The following is a 20555-nucleotide window of genomic DNA, read 5'->3' on the forward strand; positions in this document are numbered from 1 at the left end:
CTAGAAATAGGGTTACAGTGTTAGTGAGAGTTAGTCTTATGACTAAGCTTAGAGTTTGGTTAGGTATAGGGCTTAATTAGGTCTAGTAATACGGCTAGGTTTATGTTATGTTTAGGCCTAGGTTTAGTTTTAGGCTTAGAGTTAGGTTTAGTGTAAGCGATGGGGTTAGAGCTAGGAATAGGGCTAGAGTGAAATTTAGAATTAGTGTTAGGGCTAGGGGTTCATTAGAGTCATGATTAAGGCTAGGTTTAGGGCTAGGATGAGGGCTATGGTTTGTGTTAGGTTTAGGGCTAGGATTAGTGTTAGGGCAAATATCAGATCTAGTGTTATGGTTAGGGATAGTTTTAGGGTTATATTTATGGCTATATGTAGTGTGAGTGTTAGGTTTAGGGTAAGGTTCAAGTTTAGAGCTGGGGGTATTATTAGGGTCAGGGTCAGATTTAGGGTTTTGTTTACGTTAGGTTTTTGGGTTAGGGCTTGAATTAGCATTAGGGTTTGGGTTAAGGTAAAGATAGGGTTTGGTTTAAGGTTCAGGTTAGATTTAGCATAATGGATAAGGTTACAGTTAAGCATAGGGTTAGATTTAGGCCTAGGGTTAGCATTATAATTAGGGTTTTGTTTAGGGTAATTTTTTTTTTTTAGGTTTTTATTTCTGGATCTTTTTCAAATCTTTTTGACTAAACTTAAGTTTTAGACTGTTCAGTTACTGTCTGTTGTAGGGTTTCATCTGTTTTGACTCTTCCTAATGGTATTTTGTCTGTCATATAGTTGTGATCATACTTTCTTTTTTTTTTAATTTATTTTTTTATTGGTTGTTCAAAACATTATAAACCTATTGACATATCATATTTCATACAATAGATTCAAGTTGGTTATGAACTCCCAATTTTACCCCAAATACAGATTGCAGAATCACATCGGTTACACATCCACATTTTTACATAATGCCCTATTAGTAACTGTTGTATTCTGCTACCTTTACTATCCTCTACTATCCCCCCTCCCTCCCCTCCCATCCTCTCTCACTACCCCATCCACTGTAATTCATTTCTCTCCTTGTTTATTTTCCCATTCCCCTCACAACCTCTTATATGTAATTTTGTATAACAATGAGGGTCTCCCTCCATTACCATGCAATTTCCCTTTCTCTCCCTTTCCATCCCACCTCATGTATCTGTTTAATGTTAATCTTTTCTTCCTGCTCTTCCTCCCTGCTCTGTTCTTAGTTGCTCTCATTATATCAAAGAAGACATTTGGTATTTGATTTTTAGGGATTGGCTAGCTTCACTAAGCATGATCTGCTCTAGTGCCATCCATTTCCATGCAAATTCTATGATTTTGTCATTTTTTAGTGCTGCGTAGTACTCCATGGTGTATAAATGCCACATTTTTTTTATCCATTCATCTATTGAAGTAATTGATAGGGTTAGAGACAAATTTAGGGCTAGGGTTGTGGATAGGATTAGGGCTAGGGTTAGGGTTAAGTTTATGGGTTTGTTTTGTGTTAAGGTTAGGTCTAGAATTACAGCTAGGGCAACTGTCAGGTCTAGGGTTATGGTTATGGATAGTTTTAGGGTTAAGTTAATGACTAGGTGTAGTATACGGGTTAGGTTTAGGGGTAGGTTCAGGGTTACAGCTAGGTATATTATCACAGGAAGGGTCAGCGTTAGGGTTTGGGTTAGGTTTAGGTTTAGGACTTGAATTAGCATAATGGTTATGGTTAGGGTAATGATAGGGTTACTTTTAGGGTTCAGGTTAGGTTTAGATTAATGAAATAGGTTAGGGTAAGGGATAAGTTTAGGTTTAGGCCTAGGGTTACCATTAGAGTTATGGTTATTGTTAGGGTAATGGATAGGGTTAGAGCTAGTGATACGGCTAGTTTTATGGTTAGAATTCTTGCTAGTGTTAGGGTAAGTTTTATGGCTAGGTTCTTGCTTAGGGTTAGGTTTAGTGTTAGGATTATAGCTAGGGTTAAGGCTCGGATTAGGGCTTTGTTTGGCATTTGGCTAGGGCTAGGGTTAGGGCTATGGCTAATGTATGCACTAGTGTTGCAATTAGTGCTAGTTTTAGGGTTAGGGTTAGGACTAGGTCTAGTGTTATGGTTAGATTTAGGGTTAGTGTGATGTTTAGAGCAAGAGTTATTTTTAGGGTCATTGTCAGAGTCAGGGATAGTTTTAGGGTTAGGGTTAGAACTCAAATTAGGGATAAAGTTAGTACTAGGTTTATGGTTAGGGTATGGTTTAGGTTAAGATTTAGGGATATAAGTTTTTTTTTTGTTTGTTTTAGGACTAGGGCTACTGTTATAGCTAAATTATGGATTAGCATCAGGGTTAGGGCTAGTGTTTGGTTGAGGGCTTAGGGTTAGTGTTAGATTTAGAGTTAAAATTAGATCTAGGGTTAGGGCTAGGCCTAGGGCTAGGGTTAGGGTGAGGGTTAAAGTTATGGGAACAAATATGGTTAGAACTAGGAATATGGCAAGGGTGTGAATTAGAGTTAGTCATAGTGGTAGTCTTAGGGTTAGTGTTAGGGTTAGGGCTAAATTAGGGCTAGGATTAGGGCTAGGGTTAGTGTTAAGCTTAGAGCTAAATTAGGGCTAGTTTTAGGGCTAGTTTCAGTGTTAGGTTTAGGGCTAAATTAGGGCTAGTATTAAAGCTAGGGTTAGTGTAAGGGTTAGACCAAGGTGTTGGGCTAGAGTTAGGGTTATCATTTGTGTTAAGGTTAAGTTCAGGGGAATGAGTGGGGTTATAGCTAGGTTAAGGACTAGGGTGAGTGTTAGAATTAGGATTAGGCCAAGGGTTATTTTTCAGTTTAGGATTAAGGCTAGGTTTAGAGCTAGGATAAGGACTAGTGTTTCTCTTAGGGTTATGGCTAGGACCAGGTCTTGGACTAATATCAGGTATAGTGTTAATGTTAAGGATAGTTTTAGGGTTAGGTTATGGCTAGGTCTAGTGTAAGAGTTAGTTTAGATTAAAGGTCAGCTTTAGGCCTAGGGTAATTATTAGGGTCAGGGTCAGGATAAGGGTTAGTATTTGGTATGGCTAATGGTTTAAGATTAGAGCTCTAATTAGAATTAGGGTTAGGTTTTTGGGTATCGTAAAGGATAGGTTTTAGTTTAGGTTTCATTTAAGGTTCAGGGTAATGTATGGGTTAGGTTTAGCAATCGGGTTAGGTTTAGCGTTAGGGTTAGGGTTATGTTTGGTGTAATGGATAGGTTTAAAGCTAGGGTTAGGGTTATGTAATGCTTTGGATTAAGTCTACGATTAGGGCTAGGTTTAAGGATAGGGCTAGGTTTAAGGATAGGGCTAGGGTATGATTCGGGGTAAGTTTTAGGGTTAAGGTAAGTGTTAGGTTTAGGGCTAGGATTATGGTTAGGTTAGGGTAAGGGTTAGTGCTTGAGCTAGGGTTAGGGCTAGAGTGAGGGTTAGGTTTAAGTTTAGGTCTAGATTTACCTTTATGATTAGAGGTAGGTTAGTGTTAGGGATAGGGTTTTAATTAGGGTTAGGATTAGGGTTAGGGTACTGGATATGGTTAGAGCTAAAGTTCAGTCTGGGTTTAATGTTAGGATTAGGGCTAGGGTTAGGGTTAGGGTTTAGGATAGAGCTACGGTTATGTTTAGTGTAAAGGTTAGGCTTTGAGCTAGGGTTAAGTCTAAGGACAGGCTTAGGTTAAGGTTAGGTTTAGGGCTAGGGTTAGGTTGAGGTTATGCTTAGAGCTAAGTTTAGGCCTTGGATTAGGCCTCAGTTCTGTGTTAGGTTTAGGGCTAAGGTTAGGACTATGGGTAATTTAAGAGCTACGGTTATGTTTAGGGCTCATTTTAGGGTTAGGGTTATGGCTAGGTCTAGTGTTAGGTCTAGGTTTTGGGTTAGTGTCAGTTTTAAAGCTAGGTTCAGTGTTAGAATCAGGCTCATTTTTGGGGATAGGATTAAGGTTAGGGGTAGATCCAGAATTAGGACTAGGTTTAGGTCTAGGGGTAGGGTAAGTGGTCAGTTTAGGTTAAGGGTTATTGTGAGGGCTAGTGCTAGGTTTTTGTTTATGTCTAGGGCTAGAGGTGTAGCTATATTTAGAATTAGCTTTGAGTCTAGGTCTAGTGATAGGCTTAGGTATAGGTATAGGTTTACAAGTAGCACTAGTGTTAGGGTTCGGTTTAGGGTTAGGTTCACGTTTAGACCTAGGGTTACTGTTAGGGTCAAATGAGGTTCAGGGTTAGGTTTAGAGGTAGAATGAGGGCTAGGGTTAAGACTAGTATTATGATTAGAGTTTAATTAGGTGAAGGATTAGGATTAGGACTGCGATTAGCATTTGGGTTAGGGTTTGGCTTAATGTAAGAAATAGAGTTAAAGTTACAGTTAGGGTTAGGGCTAGTATTAAGATTAGGGTTAGGCCTAGGATTAGGGTAAAAGCTAGGGTTAGGGCTTGGATTAGGTGTAGAATTTGTGTTAGGGTTAGGGCTATGTTTAAGACAATGTCTAATATACTAACTAGGGTTATGATTAATGCTAGATTTAGGGTTAGGTCAAGGCTAGATATAGTGTTAAGGTTAATTTAAGTTTAGGGTGATGTTTAGAGCTAGGATTAGTGTTAGGGTCAGTGTCAGGTTCAGGGATAGTTTCAGAGTTAATTTTAGTGTTAATTGTAGGGTGAGGGTTTTATTTAGGTTAAGGGTTAAGATTAGGGCTATGGCTTGTTTTATGTTTATGGCTAGGGCTAGGGCTAGATCATGTTTTAGGATTAGCATTATGGTTAGGGGTAGTATTATGGTTTTGGTTTAGTTTTATTGTTGCAGTTAAATTTAGAGTTAGCTTTAGATTTATATTTAGGATTAGATTTAGGATTAGGATTACGGTGAAGAATAGAACTAGGACTAGGGCCAGGGCAACAGTTAGAGTTAGTCCTATGGCTAGGTTTAGGGTTAGGATAGGATTAAATAAAGGCTAGGATTAACACTAGGCTTTGTGTTAGGCTTGGGATTAGGGCGAGGGTTATTGTTAGGTTTAGGGTTATGGTTAGTTTTGGGGTTCAGGATGAGTTTATTGGTAGGTTTAGGCCAAGGTTGAGGAATAGAATTAGGGTTAGGGCTCTGGTAAAGTTTCAGATTAGGATTAAGCCCAGGTTTAGGGCTAGGATTACAGCTAGGGCTAATTTCAGGTCCAGTGTTATGGTTAAAATTGTTTTAGGATTAGGTTTATGGCTACATCTAGTGTAAGGGTTAGGTTTAGGGTTAGGGTCAGGTTTAGAGCTAAGGGTACTCTTAGGGTCAGGGTCAAGATTAGTGTTTTGGATAGGTTAATGCTTAATGTTAGGGCTCAAATTAGCATTAGAGTTAAGATTAGGTTAAAGATAGTGTTTGGTTTACGTTTTAGGTTAGGTTTAGGGTAATGGATAGGTTTAGGATTAAGGATATGGTTTGGTTTAACCCCAGGTTTAGCATTAGGGTTTGGGTTATGATTTGGGTAGTGGATAGGGTTAGAGATAGGGGTATGGCTAGGGTTATTGTTATGATTATTGATAGGATTAGGCTTAGGGTTAGGGTTAGGGGTAAATCTAGGTTTATGGTTAAGATTATAGTTATCATTAATGATAGGGTTGGGGTTAGGTGTAAATCTAGGGATAGTACTCAGAATAAGGCTAAGTTTTGGGTTAAGTTAAGGCTAGGTTTAGGGTAACGAGTCATGTATGTACCAGGGTTGCCATTAGGGCTAATTTTAGTGTTGGGTTTAGGGCTAGGTCTATTGTTAGATTTAGGTATAGGGTTAGGGTGATGTTTAGAGCTAGAGTTAGTGTTAAGGTCAGAGTCAGGGTCAGGGTTAGTTTTAAGATTTGGCTTAAAACTCGAATTAAGGCTAGAGTTATGGCTAAATTTAGGGTTAGGACTTCTTTTATATTAAGGGTTAGGGATAGGTCTATGGCTTGGTTTTGTTTTAGAGCTAGGGTTAGTGCTAGTTTTAGGATTAGCCTTAGTGTTAGGTCTAGGGTTAGGTTTAGGTTTAGTCCAAGGTTTAGGGTTAGATTTAGATTTAGGGTTAGATCTAGGATTGCTGCTAGGGATGTGAATAAGGCTAGTTTTAGATCTATGGTTTGGGCTAATGTTGAGGGTTCCAGTTAAGTATAGGGTTTAGAACTAGCGTTAGGACTAAGGTGAGACTTAGAGTTAGTCTTTGAGTGATAGTTAGGATTAAGGTTAGTTATAGGGCTAAATTGGTCTAAGATTAGGGCTAGGGTTAGTGAAACCTAAAACCTAAACTGAAACCTAAACCTAACACTATCTTTACCCTAATCCTAACTCTAAAGTTAGGCCTAAGGTTATGGTTAGGGTTATAATAAAGGCTATGTTTAGGGCTAGGAGAAGGACTATGGTTTCTGTTAGGGTTAGGGCTAGTATCATGGCTAGGACTAATACCAGGTCTGAGGTTATGCTTAGGAATAGTTTTAGAGTTAGTTTTATGGCTAAGTCTAGTGTAAGGGTTAGGTATAGGGCAAGAGTGAGGTTTATAGCTCGGGGAATTATTAGGGTCAGTGTCAGTGTTAGGGTTTGATTTAGGTTTGTGTTTAGGAATAGGGCTCAAATTAGCATTAGGGTTAGGGTTAGGGTAATGAATAGATTAGGACTAGGTTCAGGGTAGGTTTAGGGTAATTGTTAAGTTTGGGGATAGTGATATGTTTAGGGTTAGGCCTAGGGTTAGCATTAGGTTAAGTTTTATGTTTAGGGTAATGATACATTTAGACTTAAATTTAGGGCTAGGGTTATGTTAGGATTAGGTCTTGATTTAGGGTTAGGGTGAGAGTTAGAACTAGCGTTTGTTTAACGTTATGTTTAGTGTAAGGTTTAGGTTCTGATCTATGCTATGGGCTAGGCTGAGTGTGAGGTTCAGGATTAGATCTAGGGATAGGATTACGGTAGGTTTTGGGTTAGGGTTATGGTTACTATTAGATCTAGGATTAGTGGTAGGGTCAGTAAAAGGATCAGGGTTAGTGTTAGGGTTTTGGATAGATTTAGATCTAGAATGAGGGCAAGGGTAGGGGCTATTAATATGGTTAGTGTTTTGGTTGGCCTAAGGATTAGTGATAGGTCTAAGGTTACCCTTAGGTTTAGGGTTTTGCTTAGGGTAAGGGATTGGTTTAGAGCTAGGGTTATGGCTATGGTTATGGTTAGAGTTAGTGTTAAAGCTAGGTTTAGGGCTCAGATTAGGCCTAGGTTATGTGTTAGGTTTAGGGTAGGGTTAGGGCAATGACTAATTTAAGAACTAGGGTTACCATTAGGGTTAGTTTTAGTGTTAGGATATGGGTTAGGTTTAGTGTTAGGGTTAGGTTTAAGGTTAGGGTGATATTTATAGCTAGAGGTAGTGTTAGGATAGGAATCAGTGTAAGGCTTTATTTTAGAGTTAGAGTTAGGACTCAAATTAGGGCTAGGGTTGCTGTTAGGGTTCAGTTTAAGGTGAGGGCAGTGTTTAGAGCTAGGGTGAGTTTTAGGATATGAGTCAGGGTCAGGGTTGTTTCTACGGTTAGGGTTAGGACTCGAACTAGGTCTAGTGTTAGTTCTAGTAGTAGTGTTAGTGTTTGGTTTAAGTTAAGGTTTAGGGTTAGGGCTAACACATGGTTTTGTTTTAGTCCTAGGGTTAGGTTTAGGGCTAGTATTAGTGTTAGGCTTAGTGTTAGGGTTGAATTTGGAATTAGGGTTAGATCTAGGGTTAGGGCTAGAACTAAGGATAGGGCAAAGGTTATGGCTAGGTTTAGGGTTATGGTAAGAAATAGGGTTAGAATTTGGGATAGGGATAGGGATAGGGAGAGAGTAAGTCTTAGGGCTAGCGTTAGGATTAGGTTTAGGGATAGGACTAAATTAGGGCTAGGAATAGGTCTAGGTTTAGTGTTTAGTGTAAGCCTAGGGTTAGGATTAGGGTGAGGGTTAGGGGTTAGAATTAGAGTTTAGAATTTAGGTTTAGAGTTAGGGCAAAGTTTGGGGTAAGAATGGCTATATAACTATGTTTAGAAGTAGGTGAGTGTTATAATTAGTGTTAGGGTTGTGTATAGGGTTAGGGTTATGATTAAGGAGAGTTTTAGGGCTAGGACGAGGGCTAGTTTTTTTTTTTTTTTTTTTTTTTTTTAAGCGTTAGGGCTAGGATTAGTTCTAGGGCTAATTTCAGGTCCAGATTTATGGTTAAAGATAGTTTTAGGATTAGGATTATGGGTACATCTCGTGTAAGGTTTATGTTTATGGTTAGTGTTAGGTTTAGAGCTAGGGGTATTATTAGGGTCAAGTTTGGGGAAGGGTTTGGGATAGATTAAGGTTTAAAGTTAGGGCTCAAATTAGCATTAGGTTTAGGATTAGTGTTATGGTAATGGATGGAGTCAGAAATCAGTTTAGGGCTAGGGTTATGTTTATGTTTAGGATTAGGTTTTGTGTTAAGTTAGTGCTACGATTAGGGTTATGGCTAATGTAAGTACTAGGGTATGATTACGGATAATTTTAGTGTTTTAGGGCTAGGTTTAGGTTTAGGTTAGGGTGATGTTTAGATCTCAGGTTAGTGTTATGGTCAGAGTAAGGGTTAGGGTTACTTTTAGGGTTTGGCTTGAAACTTAAATTAGGGCTGGGTTTACAGCTAGGTGTATGGTTAGGGCTTGGTTTAGATTAAGGTTTAGGTTTAGAGCTTTGGCTCAGTTTGGTTTTAGGGCTAGGGTTAGGGTTAGTAAAATATTTAGGAGTAGTGTTAGGGTTAGGCTAGTCTTGGATTTCGGCTTAGACTTCGGTTTAGGGTTAAATTTATAGTTAGGTTTTTATGTAAGTTTAGTGCTAGGGCTAAAGATATTTCAAGGATTAGAACTAGGGTTTGGCATAGGGTTAAGTTTATGGGAAGGTATAGGATTAGAATGAGTGATAGGGCCAATGTGAGAGTTAGAGTTATTCTTTGGGCTAGGGTTAGGGTTAGGGTTAGGGATAGGTCTAAATTACAGCTAGGGTTAGTGTTACGGCTAGGGTTAGAGATAGTTTCAGAATTAGCATCAGGTTTAGGGCTAGTTTTAGGCTTAGGCATCGAGTTAGGGTTAGATTTAAAGTTAGGTTTAGACCTAGTGTTAAAGCTAGGGCAAAGGTTAGGGTAATTGTGACAAAAAGGTTTAGGGTTAGAGTTAGGGTTATGTTTAGTGTAAGGGATGTGGTTTTGGCTAGATTTCATGCTAGGGCAAGTGTTAATATTAGAGTTTGGGTTTAGTTAGTGTTAGGGTTATGATTAAGGTTAGGTTTATGGCTAGGATGAGGTTAGGTTTTTGTGTTAGGTTTAGGGATAGAATTAGGACTAGGTCTAATGTAATGTCTAGGGTTATAGTTAGGGCTAGATTAAGTGTTAGGTTTATGACTTGGTCCAGTGTAAGGATTAGGTTTAGGGTAAGATTCAGGTTTATCTCTAGGGTTATTTTTAGGGTCAGTGTCAGGGTTAGGGTTTGGGTTAGGTTAGAGTTTAGATTCTGTGTAATGACAGGGTTACTTTTATGTTTTATGTTTGATTTAGTGTAATGGATACGGTTAGTGTTAGGCCTAAGTTAGCTTAATGTTTAGCATTATTGTTATGTTAATGGATAAGTTTAGACCTAAGGTTAGGCCTAGGGTTATATGTAGGATTAGGGGTAGTTTGGGGTTAGGGTTAGGTTTGAGTTTATGGTTAAAGCTAGGTTTAGGACTCAGTTTAAGCTAGGGTTTGGGTTAGGTTAGGGATATTGTTAAGGCTACGGCAAATGTATTAAGTAGGGTAATAATTAGCTGTAGATATAGGATTAGGGTTAGGGCTAGGTCTAGTGTTAGGTTGAGATCAATGGTGATGATGATGTTTAGAGCCAGTGTTAATGTTAGGGTAAGAGTCAGGGTTAGATTTAGGATTATGGCCAGGCCTATTAATAGGGCTTTGGTTAGACCAAGGGTTAGGGCTAAGATTAGGGTTCTATTAAGGGATAGGGTTAGAACTAGAGTTAGGGTTACTGTGAAAGTTAGAATTAGTCTTTGGGCTAGGGATTGAGTTAGGGTTAGGTATAGGGCTAAATTAGGCCTAAGATTAGGGCTAGGATTAGTGTTAGGGTCAGGCCTAGGGTTTGTGATAGGGATAAAATTAAGGCTATTTTTAGGGCTAGGATAAGGGCTAATGTTTGTGTTAGGGTTAGGGCTAAGATTATGGCTAGGTTTAGTATCAGGTCTAGGGTTAATGTTAGGAATAGTTTTAGGGTTAGCTTTATGGCTAGATCAAGTGTAAGGGTTAGGTTGGGTAAGAGTCAGGTTTATTGCTAGGTAAATTATTTGGGTCACGGTCAGTGTTAGGGTTTGGTTTAGGTTTGACGTTAGATTTAGGGCTCAAATTAACATTAGATTTAGGGTTAGCATAATGATAGTGTTTAGTTTAGGGTTGGGGAAACAATAGGGTTTGGGTTAAGCCTAGGGTTAGCATTATGGTAAGGGTTATGTTTAGGGTAATGGATGCCGTTAGAGTTAAGGTTAGGGGTAGGATTATGGTTAGGATTAGGTCTTGTGTTAGGGTTAAGGCGAGGGTTAGAACTACGTTTAGTTTTAGAGTTATATTTAGTGTAAAGATTAGTTTCTGAGCTATGACTAGGACTAGGCTGAGTGTTAGGTTCAGAGTTAGGACTAGGGATAGGATTACGATAAATTTTGGGTTAGGGTTGGGGTTAGGGATAGACCTAGGTTTAGTGTTACAATCAGAAATAGGGTCAGAGTTAGGGTTAGGGTTTGGGATAGTGTTAGAACTAAAATGAAAGCTAGGGTTAGGAGTATTAATAGCGATAGGATGTTAGTTATTCTAAGGACTAGGGATAGGTCTAGGTTTACTCTTAGGTTAGGGTTTCGCTTAGTGTAAGGGATTGATTTAGATCCAGGTTTAGGACTATGCTTAGCATTAGAATTAGAGTTAAAACTAGGTTTAGGGCTCAGTTTAGGGCTAGTTTTTGTGTTAGGCTTAGGGCTAGGATTAGGGTAATGGCTAATGTAAGAACTAGGGTTACCATTATGGTTAGTTTTAGGGTTAGGGTTGGAGTAGTTTGAGTGCTAGGATTAGGTTCAATGTTAGGGTGATATTTATAGCTACGGTTCTTGTTAGGATAGGAGTCAGGGTCAGGGTTAGTTTTAGGGTTAACTTTAAGACTCGAATTAGGGCTATTGTTAATGTTAGTGTTCGGTTTGAGTTTAGGGCGGTGTTTAGATGCAGGGTGAGTGTTAGGATATGAGTCAGGGTCAGGATTACTTTTAAGGTGAGGCTTAGGACTCAAATGAGGGCTAGGATAAGTCTAAGTATAGTGTTAGTGTTTGGTTTAATTTAAGGTTTAGTGTTAGGGCTATTGCTTGGTTTTGGTTTACTGATAGGTTTAGTGTTAGGGCTAGTTTTACAATTATCATTAGGGTTAGGGCTAGTATTAGTGTTAGGCTTAGGCCTAACTTAGGTTTAAGTTTAGATTTAGATTTAGGGTTAATGCTGAGACTAACTTTAAGGCAAGTGTTAGGGATAGTGTTAGGTTTACAGTAGCAAATAGGGATAGATGTAGGGATAATTATAGGGCTAGGGCAAGAGTTAGAGTTAGTCTGAAGGCTAGGGTTAGGATAGGGTTAGAGATAGAGCTAAATTAGTGCTAGGATTAGGGCTAGGTTTTGGGTTTCGCTTAATCCTAGGTTTAGGGTTAGGGTTAGGTTTAAATTTAGGGTCAAGGATGACATTATATCTAGGTTTAGAGGTACGGTGAGGGTTAGAATTAGGGTTAGGTGTAGGGCTAGAGTTTGGATTATGATTAAGGCTAGATTTAGAGCTAGGATGGGAGCTAGGTGTGTTTTTAGGGATAGGACTAGGATTAGGGCTAGACAAATTTCAGGTCCAGAATTATGGTTAAAGATAGTTTTAGGGTTAGGTTTATGGCTACGTCTAGGCTACGTGTTAGGTGTTGGGTTATGGTAAGTTTAGACCTAGGGTCAAGCTCTGGGTTAGGGTTTGGGATTTTTTTAAATTTTCAAGTTTGGGCTTGAATTAGTTTTAGGATTAGGGTTAGGGTAATGATAATGTTAGATTTACGATTCAGGTTAGGTTTAGGTAATGGAAATGATAGTATTTGGGATAGGGTTATGTTTATGCTTAGGTTTATCATTATGGTTTGGGTTATGGTTATGTTAATGGATAGATTTAGAGATCAGTTTAAGGCTAAAGTTATGGTTTCAATTAGGGCTAGTGTTAGGGTTAGTTTAGGTTTAAAGCTAGGGTTCAGGCTCAGATTAGGGCTAGGTTTTGGGTTATGTTAGGGCTAGGGTTAGGATTACAGCTAATGCCATTAATAGGTTTACAATTAGGGCTAGTTTAGGGTTTTAGTGCTAGGTTTAGTGTTAGGGTTAGGTTTACTGTTAGGATGATGTTTAGAGCTAGAAGTGTTAGGGTCAGTGTCAGGTTCAGGGATAGTTATAGGTTTCGGCTTCCAACTCGAATTAGGGCTAGGATTAGGTCTAAGTTTAAAATTCGGTTTTGGTTTATGTTAATGGTTAGGGTTAGAGCTATGGTTTGGTTTTGTTTTAGGGATAGGGCTAGTGTTAAGTCTCATTTTATTATTAGTTTTATGGTTTGGACTTGTGTTAGGGGTAGGCTTAGGCTTCGGGATAGGGCTACATTTAGAATTAAATTTTGCCTAAGGTTAGTGTTAGGGATAAGGATAGGGAAAGGGTTTGCACTAGGGTTAGGGCTAGGGTTAGGGTTATGGTAAAGGATAGGGATAGAACGAGTGATAGGCTAATGTGAGAGTTAGAGTTAGTCTTAGGAATAGGGTTAGTGTAAGGTTTAGGGATAGGGCTAAATTATGGCTAGGGTTATGTTAGGGTTAGGGTTAGGGCTAGTTTTAGGATTAGGCTTAGGCATTGTAATAGGATTAGATTTAGAGTTAGATTTCAATCTAGGGTTAGTTCTAGGGCTAAGGGTAAGGCAAGGGTTACCACTAGGGTTAGGGTTAGAGTTACAGTTTATTTTAGGGTAAGGCATGTGGTTATAGCTAGATTTAGGGCAAGGTCGAGGGTTAGTATTAGGGTTAGAACTAGGATTAGGGTTATGATTAAAGCTATGTTTAGGGCTACGATGAGGACTAGAATTTGTTTTAGGGTTAGGGATAGTATTAGGGCTATTGCTAATGTCAGGACTAGGGTTACAGTTATGGATATATTTAGTATTAGGTTTATGGCTTGGTCCAGTGTAATGGTTAGGTTTTTGTTTAGGGTCCAGTTTAGACCTAGGATGTAATCAGGGTCAGGATTAGGGTCTGGGTCAAATTAGTGTTTAGGTGCAGGGCTCAAATTAGTGTTAGATTTAGGTTTAGGGTAATGAAAGGTTTAGATTTAGGGTTTAGGTTTGGTTTAGTGTAATGTATAGGGTTAGGTTTAGGCCTAGGGTTATCAGAAGGGTTAGGGTTACCATTAAGGTAATGGATAGGGTTAACCCTAAGGTTAGGGTTAGGGTTATGTATAGGATTATGGGTAGTGTTTAGGTGAGAGTTAGATTTAAGTTTAGGGTTAAAGCTAGGTTTAAGACTTGGATTAAGTCTAGGTTTTAGGTTAGGTTAGGTCTAGGGTTAAGGCTACCGCTACTGTATGAAGTAGGTTTTGGATTACAGCTAGTTTTAAAGTTAGAGTTAGGTCTAGGTCTAGTATTAAGGTTAGGTTTACGGTGATGATGATATTTAGAGCCAGTATTAGTGTTAGGGTCAGAGCCAGGGTCAGGGTTAGTCTTCGTGTTAGAGTAAGACTATAATTAGGGATAGATTAGGGTTAGGTGTATGGTTATGGTTTGGTTTAGGTTCAGGGTTAAGGTTAGAGCTATGACTCCGTTTTGTTTTAGGGCTAAGGGTAGGGTTAGGGCTAGTTTTAAGATTAATATTAGGGTTAGGGCTACTGTAAGTGTGATATTTAGGCTTATGTTAAGGGTTAGGAATAGGAGTAGAGTTATGGCTAGATTTAGTCTTAGGGTTAAGGTTAAATTTAGAGTTACGTTGAGATCTAGGTTTTGAGATAGGACTAAGTATTGGGCTAGGGTAGGGCTACGTTTAAGGCTAGATGTATAGTGATGGAAATGGATAGGGTTAGAACTAGGTATAGAGCTAGTGTGAGAGTTAGAGTTAGTCTTAGGGCTAGAGTTAGGGTTAGGGATAAGGATAAATTAGGGCTTGGATTAGGACTAGGGTTAGTTTTAGGTTTAGGCCAAGGGTTAGTGATAGGATTAGTGTTAGGTTTAGGCCTAGGGTTAGGTTTAGGGTAAGAAATGATAATATAACTAGTTTTCGGACTAGGGTGAGATTTAGGGTTGAGGTTAGGATTAACATTAGGGTTAGGTTTATGATTAAGGCGAGGTTCATGTCTAGTATGTTGGCCAAATTTTGTATTAGGGCTGGGGTTAGGAATAGAGCTAGGGCTAATTTCAGATCTAGAGTAGGGTTAGGGATTGTTTTAGGGTTAGGTTTATGGCTAGTTATATTATAAAGGTTGGGTTTCTTGCTAGGGTCAGGTTTAGAGCTATGGGTATTATTAGAGTCAGGGTCAAGTTTAGGGTTAGGGTTAGGTTAAGGTTTAGGTTTAGGGCTTAAATTAGTCTTATGTTTAGGGATCGGGTAATGACACAGGTTTAGGGTTTAGGTTAGGTGTAGGTTAATGGACAGGGTTAAGGCTAGTGCTAGGATTACCGTCCCGCCTAGCTTTAGCATAAGGATTATAGTTATCTTAGGGTAATGAATAGGGTTAGAGCTTGGGTTAGGGCTAGGGTTATGGTTAGGATTAGGTTTAGGGTTAGCCTTAGGGCTATAGTTAGGGCAAGGGTTATTGTTAGGGTTAGTTTAGGGTTAAAGCTAAGTTAGGGCTTGGATTAGGGCTAGGTTTTGTGATAGATTAGGGCTATGGCCAACGTAAGAACTAGTGTAATGATTGAGACTAATTTTATGGTTAATGTTAAGGCTAGGTGTAGTTTTAGGTTAGTTTTGGGATTAGGGTGAAGTTTAGAGCTAGGGTTAGTTTTAGTGTCAGTGACAATATTCGGGTAGGGTAATGATTAGGGTTAAAGCCAGAATTAGGACTAGGTTTAGGTCTAGAGGTAGGGTTAGATTTTGGGTTAGATTAAGGATTATTGTTAATACTAGGTCTAGTTTGTCTTTATGTCTACAGCTATATTTATGGCTAGATTTAGGATTGGTTTAGGTCTAGAGCTAGTGTTATGGTTAGGGTTAGGTTACCAGTAGGGCTAATGTTAGGGTTTGGTTTATGATTAGGTTTAGATTTAGACCTAAGATTAGTGTTAGGGTCAGAATAATGTCAGGGATAAGGTTAGGGTTTGGGTTCTGGTTAGATCTAGAATGAAGGCTAGGGTTAGGACTAGTTGTAGATAGAGGTTTTCGTTAGGCTAAGGATTAGTGCTAAGAATACAGTTAGCATTACAATGAGGATACTATTTAGGGTAAGGGATAGGGTTAGAGCTAGGGTTAGGAGTAGAGTTAGAGTTTGGCTTAGGGTTAAAGCTCGTGTTAGGGCTTGCATTAAGGCTAGATTTGTAAGGGGTTAGGGCTAGTTTTATGGTTATGGCTATTGTAAAAAATAGGATTGCGATTAGAGTTAGTTTTAGGGTTAAGTTTAGGGCTAGTTCTAGTGTTAGGGTTAGGTTAAAGATTAGGTTGATGTTTAGAGCTAGATTTAGTGTTTGGATATGATTTAGGGTTATGGTTATGTTTAGGGTTAGGGTTAGGTTTCAAATTAGGGCTAGGTTTAGGGCTAGTGTAGGGTTAGGGTTTGGTCTAGGGTAAGGGTTAGTGTTAGGGGTATGGTTCAGTATTGTTTTAGGGTTTGGGCTGAGGGTAGGGCTAATTTTAGGATTAGCATAAGGGATAAAGCTAGTTTCAGGGTTAGGCTGAGGCATCAGGTTAGAGTTAGTTTTAGAGGTAGGTTTCAATCTAGAGTTAGTGCTAGGGCTAAGGATAGTGCAAGAGTTATGACTAGGGTTAGAGCTTGGGTTAGGGTTACAGTAAGGGATAGGGTTAGATGTAGGGATAGGTCTTGAGTGAGAATTATACTTAGTCTTAATTCTAGGGTTTGCTTTAGGGATAGAAATAGGGCTATATGAGGGCTAGGAATAAGGCTAGGTTTTATTTTAGGGTTAAGGCTAGAGTTAGGGTTAGGGTAAGGTTTAGGGTTTAAGCTATGGTTAGGGCTAAGGAGAGTGTTATGTTTAGTGTTAGATCTAGGTTATGGTTATGGATATGGTTATGGTTAGGGTTGGGTTTAGCACTGGGGTTTACATTAGTGTTAGGGTTAGTTCTAGAATAATGTATTGGATTAGATATGAGATTAGGTTTATGGTTAAGTTTAGGTTATTATTAAATTTAGGTTTAGGGATACTTTTAGTTTTGATTAATGGGAAGGTTTAGGGTTAAGTTTATGGCAAGGGTTACGTTAAGGGTTAGGTAGAGGATTAGGTTTATGATTAGGGTTAGAAATAAGGTTCGGTTTATGGCTATTGTTACTATTAGGGTTAGGGTTAAGGTTAGGGTAATGTTAGAGCTAGGGTTAGTACTAGAATTAATCTTAAGATTAGGGATAGGGTTTATGTTTACAAATAGGGCTATGGTTATGTTTAGGCTAAGGTTTAGGCTTTGAGCTACGGTTATGTCTAAGGCGAGGGTTAGGGTTAGGGCTACATTTAGGATTATGGTTATGCTTAGGGTAGGTTTAGGCCTAGGATTAGGGCTATGGTTTGTGTTAGTTTAAGACCCAGTGTTAAGGCTATGTGTAATGTAATATCTAGGGTTCTTTTTAGAGCTAGTTTTAGGGTTAGGGTTAGGGTTATGGCTACGTCTAGTGTTAGGTTTAGGTTTTGGGTTAGGTTTAGGTTTAGAGCTAGGTTTAGTGTTAGTGTTAGGGTCAATGTTCAAGTTAGAATTAGGTTTAGAATTAAAGTCAGAGCTAGAATGAGTTCTAGGGTTAGGACTAGTAATAGGGTTAGGATTTGAATTAGGCTATGGATTAGGATTAGGACTAAGGTTAGCATTATGGATAGGGTTGGCTTAGGGTAAGTGATAGAGTTAGAGCTAGGGTTAGGGCTAGGTTCAGGGTTAGGTTTAGGGCTAGGGATTGGTTTAGGTTTAGGTTTACTTCTAGGGTTAAGGCTCAGATTAGGACTAGTTATTTCATTAGGTTTAGGGCTAGGATTAGGGCTATGGCTAATATATGAACTGAGGCCATGATTAGAGTTAGTATTTGGTCTATATCTAGTGTTAGTGTTATATTTAGGGTTAGTGTCATATTTAGAATTAAGGTTAGTGTTAGAATATAAGTGTCAGGGTCAGGGTTAATTTTAGGACTAGGACATAAATTCGAGTTAGAAGATTAGGGCTAGGTTTATGGTTAGGGTTTGGTTTAGTTTAACATTTAGGTTTAGGACAATGGCTCTGTTTGGTTAAATGATAAGGCTAGGGTTATAGCTAGTTTTAGGATTAGCAATAGTGTTAGGTCTAGTGGTAAATTAAGGATTAGGTTTAGGCTTAGGGTCAAATGTAGAGTTATGGTTAGATCTAGGGTAGGGTCTAGGGCTAGGGTTCTGGCTAAGATTAGGGCTTGTGTTAGGTTTATTGTAATGGATAGGTTTAGAACTAGAATTAGGCCTGGGGGAGAGTTAGAGTTAGTCTTAGGACAAGGTTAGGGGTAGAGTTAAAGTTAGGGCTAAATTAGAGGTAGGATTAGTTCTAGGTTTAGTGTTATGGTTAGTCCTATGTTTAGGGCTAGTGATATGGTTAGTATTAAGGTTAGAGTTAGTGATAGGGTTAGGGCAAAGGATGGAGTTATGCCTAAGTTCAGGTCTAGGATGAGGGTTAAAATTAGAGATAGGGCTAGAGTTAAGATTTGGGTTAAGATTAAGGCTAGTTATAGGCCTAATATGAGGACTAGTGTTTGTGTTGGGATTAGGGGTAGAAGTAAGGCTGGGGCTAATGTCAGGTCTGGGTTTATGGTTATGGTTAGTTTTAGGGTTAGGTCAAGGCTAGGTCTGGTGTAAGGGTTAGGTTTAGGTTGAGAGTCAGGTTAAAAGCTAGGTGTATTGTTAGAGTCAAGGATTGAGTAGGGTTTAGTTTAGGTTAAGATTTAGGATTAAGGCTTGAATTAGCATTAGGGATAGGGTTAGGGTTTGGGTTAGGATAATTGATAGGTATAGGTTTAGGGTTCAGGTTAGGTTTAGAGTACTGAATAGGGTTAGTGTTAGCAGTAGTGTTAGCATTAGGCCTAGGTTTAGCATTTGTGTTAGGCTTATCTTTAGGGTAATAGATAGGGTAAGAGCTAAGTTTAGGGCTAGGGTTAAGGTTAGAATTAGGATTAGAGTTAGGGTTAGGCCTAGGGTTTGTGACAGGGTTAGGCCTAGGATTTGTGTTTGGTGTCAGTGTTAGTGTTTGAGCTAGGATTAGGGCTAACATGAGGGTTAGGGTTAGAGTCAGGGCTAATGTTAAGGTTAGGGTTAGGTTTATGTTTAGATTAAGGTTAGAGTTTGAGATAGAATTAGGGTTAGGGTGGGGTTTACGGTGAGGGTTAGGTCTAGGCTTTTTGTTAGGGTTAAAATAAGGGCTAGGTTTTGGGCTAGGATAAGGGCTACGTTTGTGTGAGATTTATGGCTATCATTATGGCTATGGGTAATGTAACAGTTATGGTTATGGCTAGTTTTAGGGTTAGGGTTATGGATATATCTAGTGTTCTAGTTAGGTTTTGGGTTAGGATAAGATTTAGAGCTAGGGTTTGTTTTAGGGTAATGGTCATTGTTCGGGTTAGGGTAAGGTTTAGGGTGAGGGCCAGATTTAGGACTAGCGTTGGGTCTAGTGATAGAGTTAATCTTTACGATAGGTTAACAGATATTATTAGAGCTAGTGCTAGGTTTTGCTTAGGTCTAAGGCTAGATTTATGACTCTATTTAAAATTAGGTTTGGTCTAGTTCTAGTGTTACTGTTAGGTTTAGGTATAGGTCTACCAGTAGGGGTAGGGTTAGGGTTTGATTTAGGATTAGTGTCAGGTTTAGACCTATGGTTAGTATTAGGGTCAGAATAAATGTCAGTATTAGAGTTAGGGTTAGAGATAGAATGAGGGCTAGGCTTAGGACTAGTAATAGAGATAGGGTTTGAGGTAGGCTAAAGATTATATTTAGGACTAGGGTAGCATTAGGGTGAGGGTTTGTCTTAGGGTAAGGGATAGGTTTAGAGGTAGAGTTAGGGTTGGGTTATGGTTAGGATTAGATTTAGTGTTATACCTAGGTGAGGCCTCAGAATAGGGCAAGGATTTGTGTTAGCATTAGGGCTAGAGTTAATGAAAGAACTAGGATTCCGATTAGGGCTAGTTCTAGGGTTAGATTTAGGGCAATGTTTCGAGCTAGGGTTACTGTTAGGGTCCGAATAAGGCTCAGGATTACTTCTAGGATTAGGGTTAGGACTCAAGTTAGGGCTACATTTAGGGCTAGGTGTCGGGTGAGAGTTTGGTTTAGGTCAAAATTTAGGGTTATGGGGTTATGGCTCGATAGTGTTTTAGGGCTAGGGTACTGTTAGGGCTAGTTTTCCAATTATTATTATGGTTAGGGCTAGTGTTAGAGTGACCTTTGTGCTAAAGGTTAGGGATACATCCAGGTTTGGGGCTAGGGTGAAGGTTAGGGCTAGATTTGGTGCTAGGGATAGGGATAGGGTTTGGGTTATGGTAATGGATTGGTTCAGAACTAGGGATAGGGCTAGGACGAGAGTTAGAGTTAGTCTTAGGGCTAGGGATAGTGTCAGGTTTAGGGTTAGAGCTAAATTTCGGATAGATTATAGCTATGGTTAGTGGTAGGTTTAGGCCTAGGTTTAGGGCTTGGATTAGGGTTAACATTAGGGTTAGGGTAAGGTATGATATTACAGCTACATTTAGGGCTAGCACAAAGCATAAAATTAGGGTTAGGGCTAGGGTTAATATTAGGGTTAGGATTAAGGCTAGGCTTAGGGATAGGATTAGGGCTAGGATTTGTGTTAGGGTTAGGGCTAGGATTAGGGATAGGGCTAATGTCAAGTCTATGGTTATGGTTATGGATAGTTTTAGGCTAAGGATTATGGCCAGGCCTATTGAAAGTGTTAGGTTGAAGTATAGGTTCAGGTTTACAGCTAGGAGTATTATTAAGGTCAGAGTCAGGATTAGGGTGTGTTTTAGGTTAAGGATTAGCCTTAGGGCTCAAATTAGCATTAGGGTTAGTGTTAGGGTTAGGGTAATGGATATGGTTAAGTTAAGGATTAAGGTTAGATTTACAGTAATGGACAGATTTAGGTTTAGGGATAGGGTTAGGTTTAGGCCTAGGAATAGAATTCGGCAAGGGTTATGGTTAGGATAATAGATTGGATTAGATCTACAGTTAGGTCTAGGGCTATCGTTAGGTTAGAGCTATGGTTAGGGTAAGGTATAGGGTTAGAATTTGGTTAGTGTTATGGTTAGAGTAATGGATATGATTAGAGTTAGGGCTAGGGCTAGGATTATGGTTAGGATTAGGGCTGTGGTTTGGGTTAGATTTGGGGTTAAGACA

The sequence above is a fragment of the Marmota flaviventris genome, chromosome 9 (assembly GCF_047511675.1).
Source record: "Marmota flaviventris isolate mMarFla1 chromosome 9, mMarFla1.hap1, whole genome shotgun sequence".
Classification (NCBI taxonomy): domain Eukaryota; kingdom Metazoa; phylum Chordata; class Mammalia; order Rodentia; family Sciuridae; genus Marmota; species Marmota flaviventris.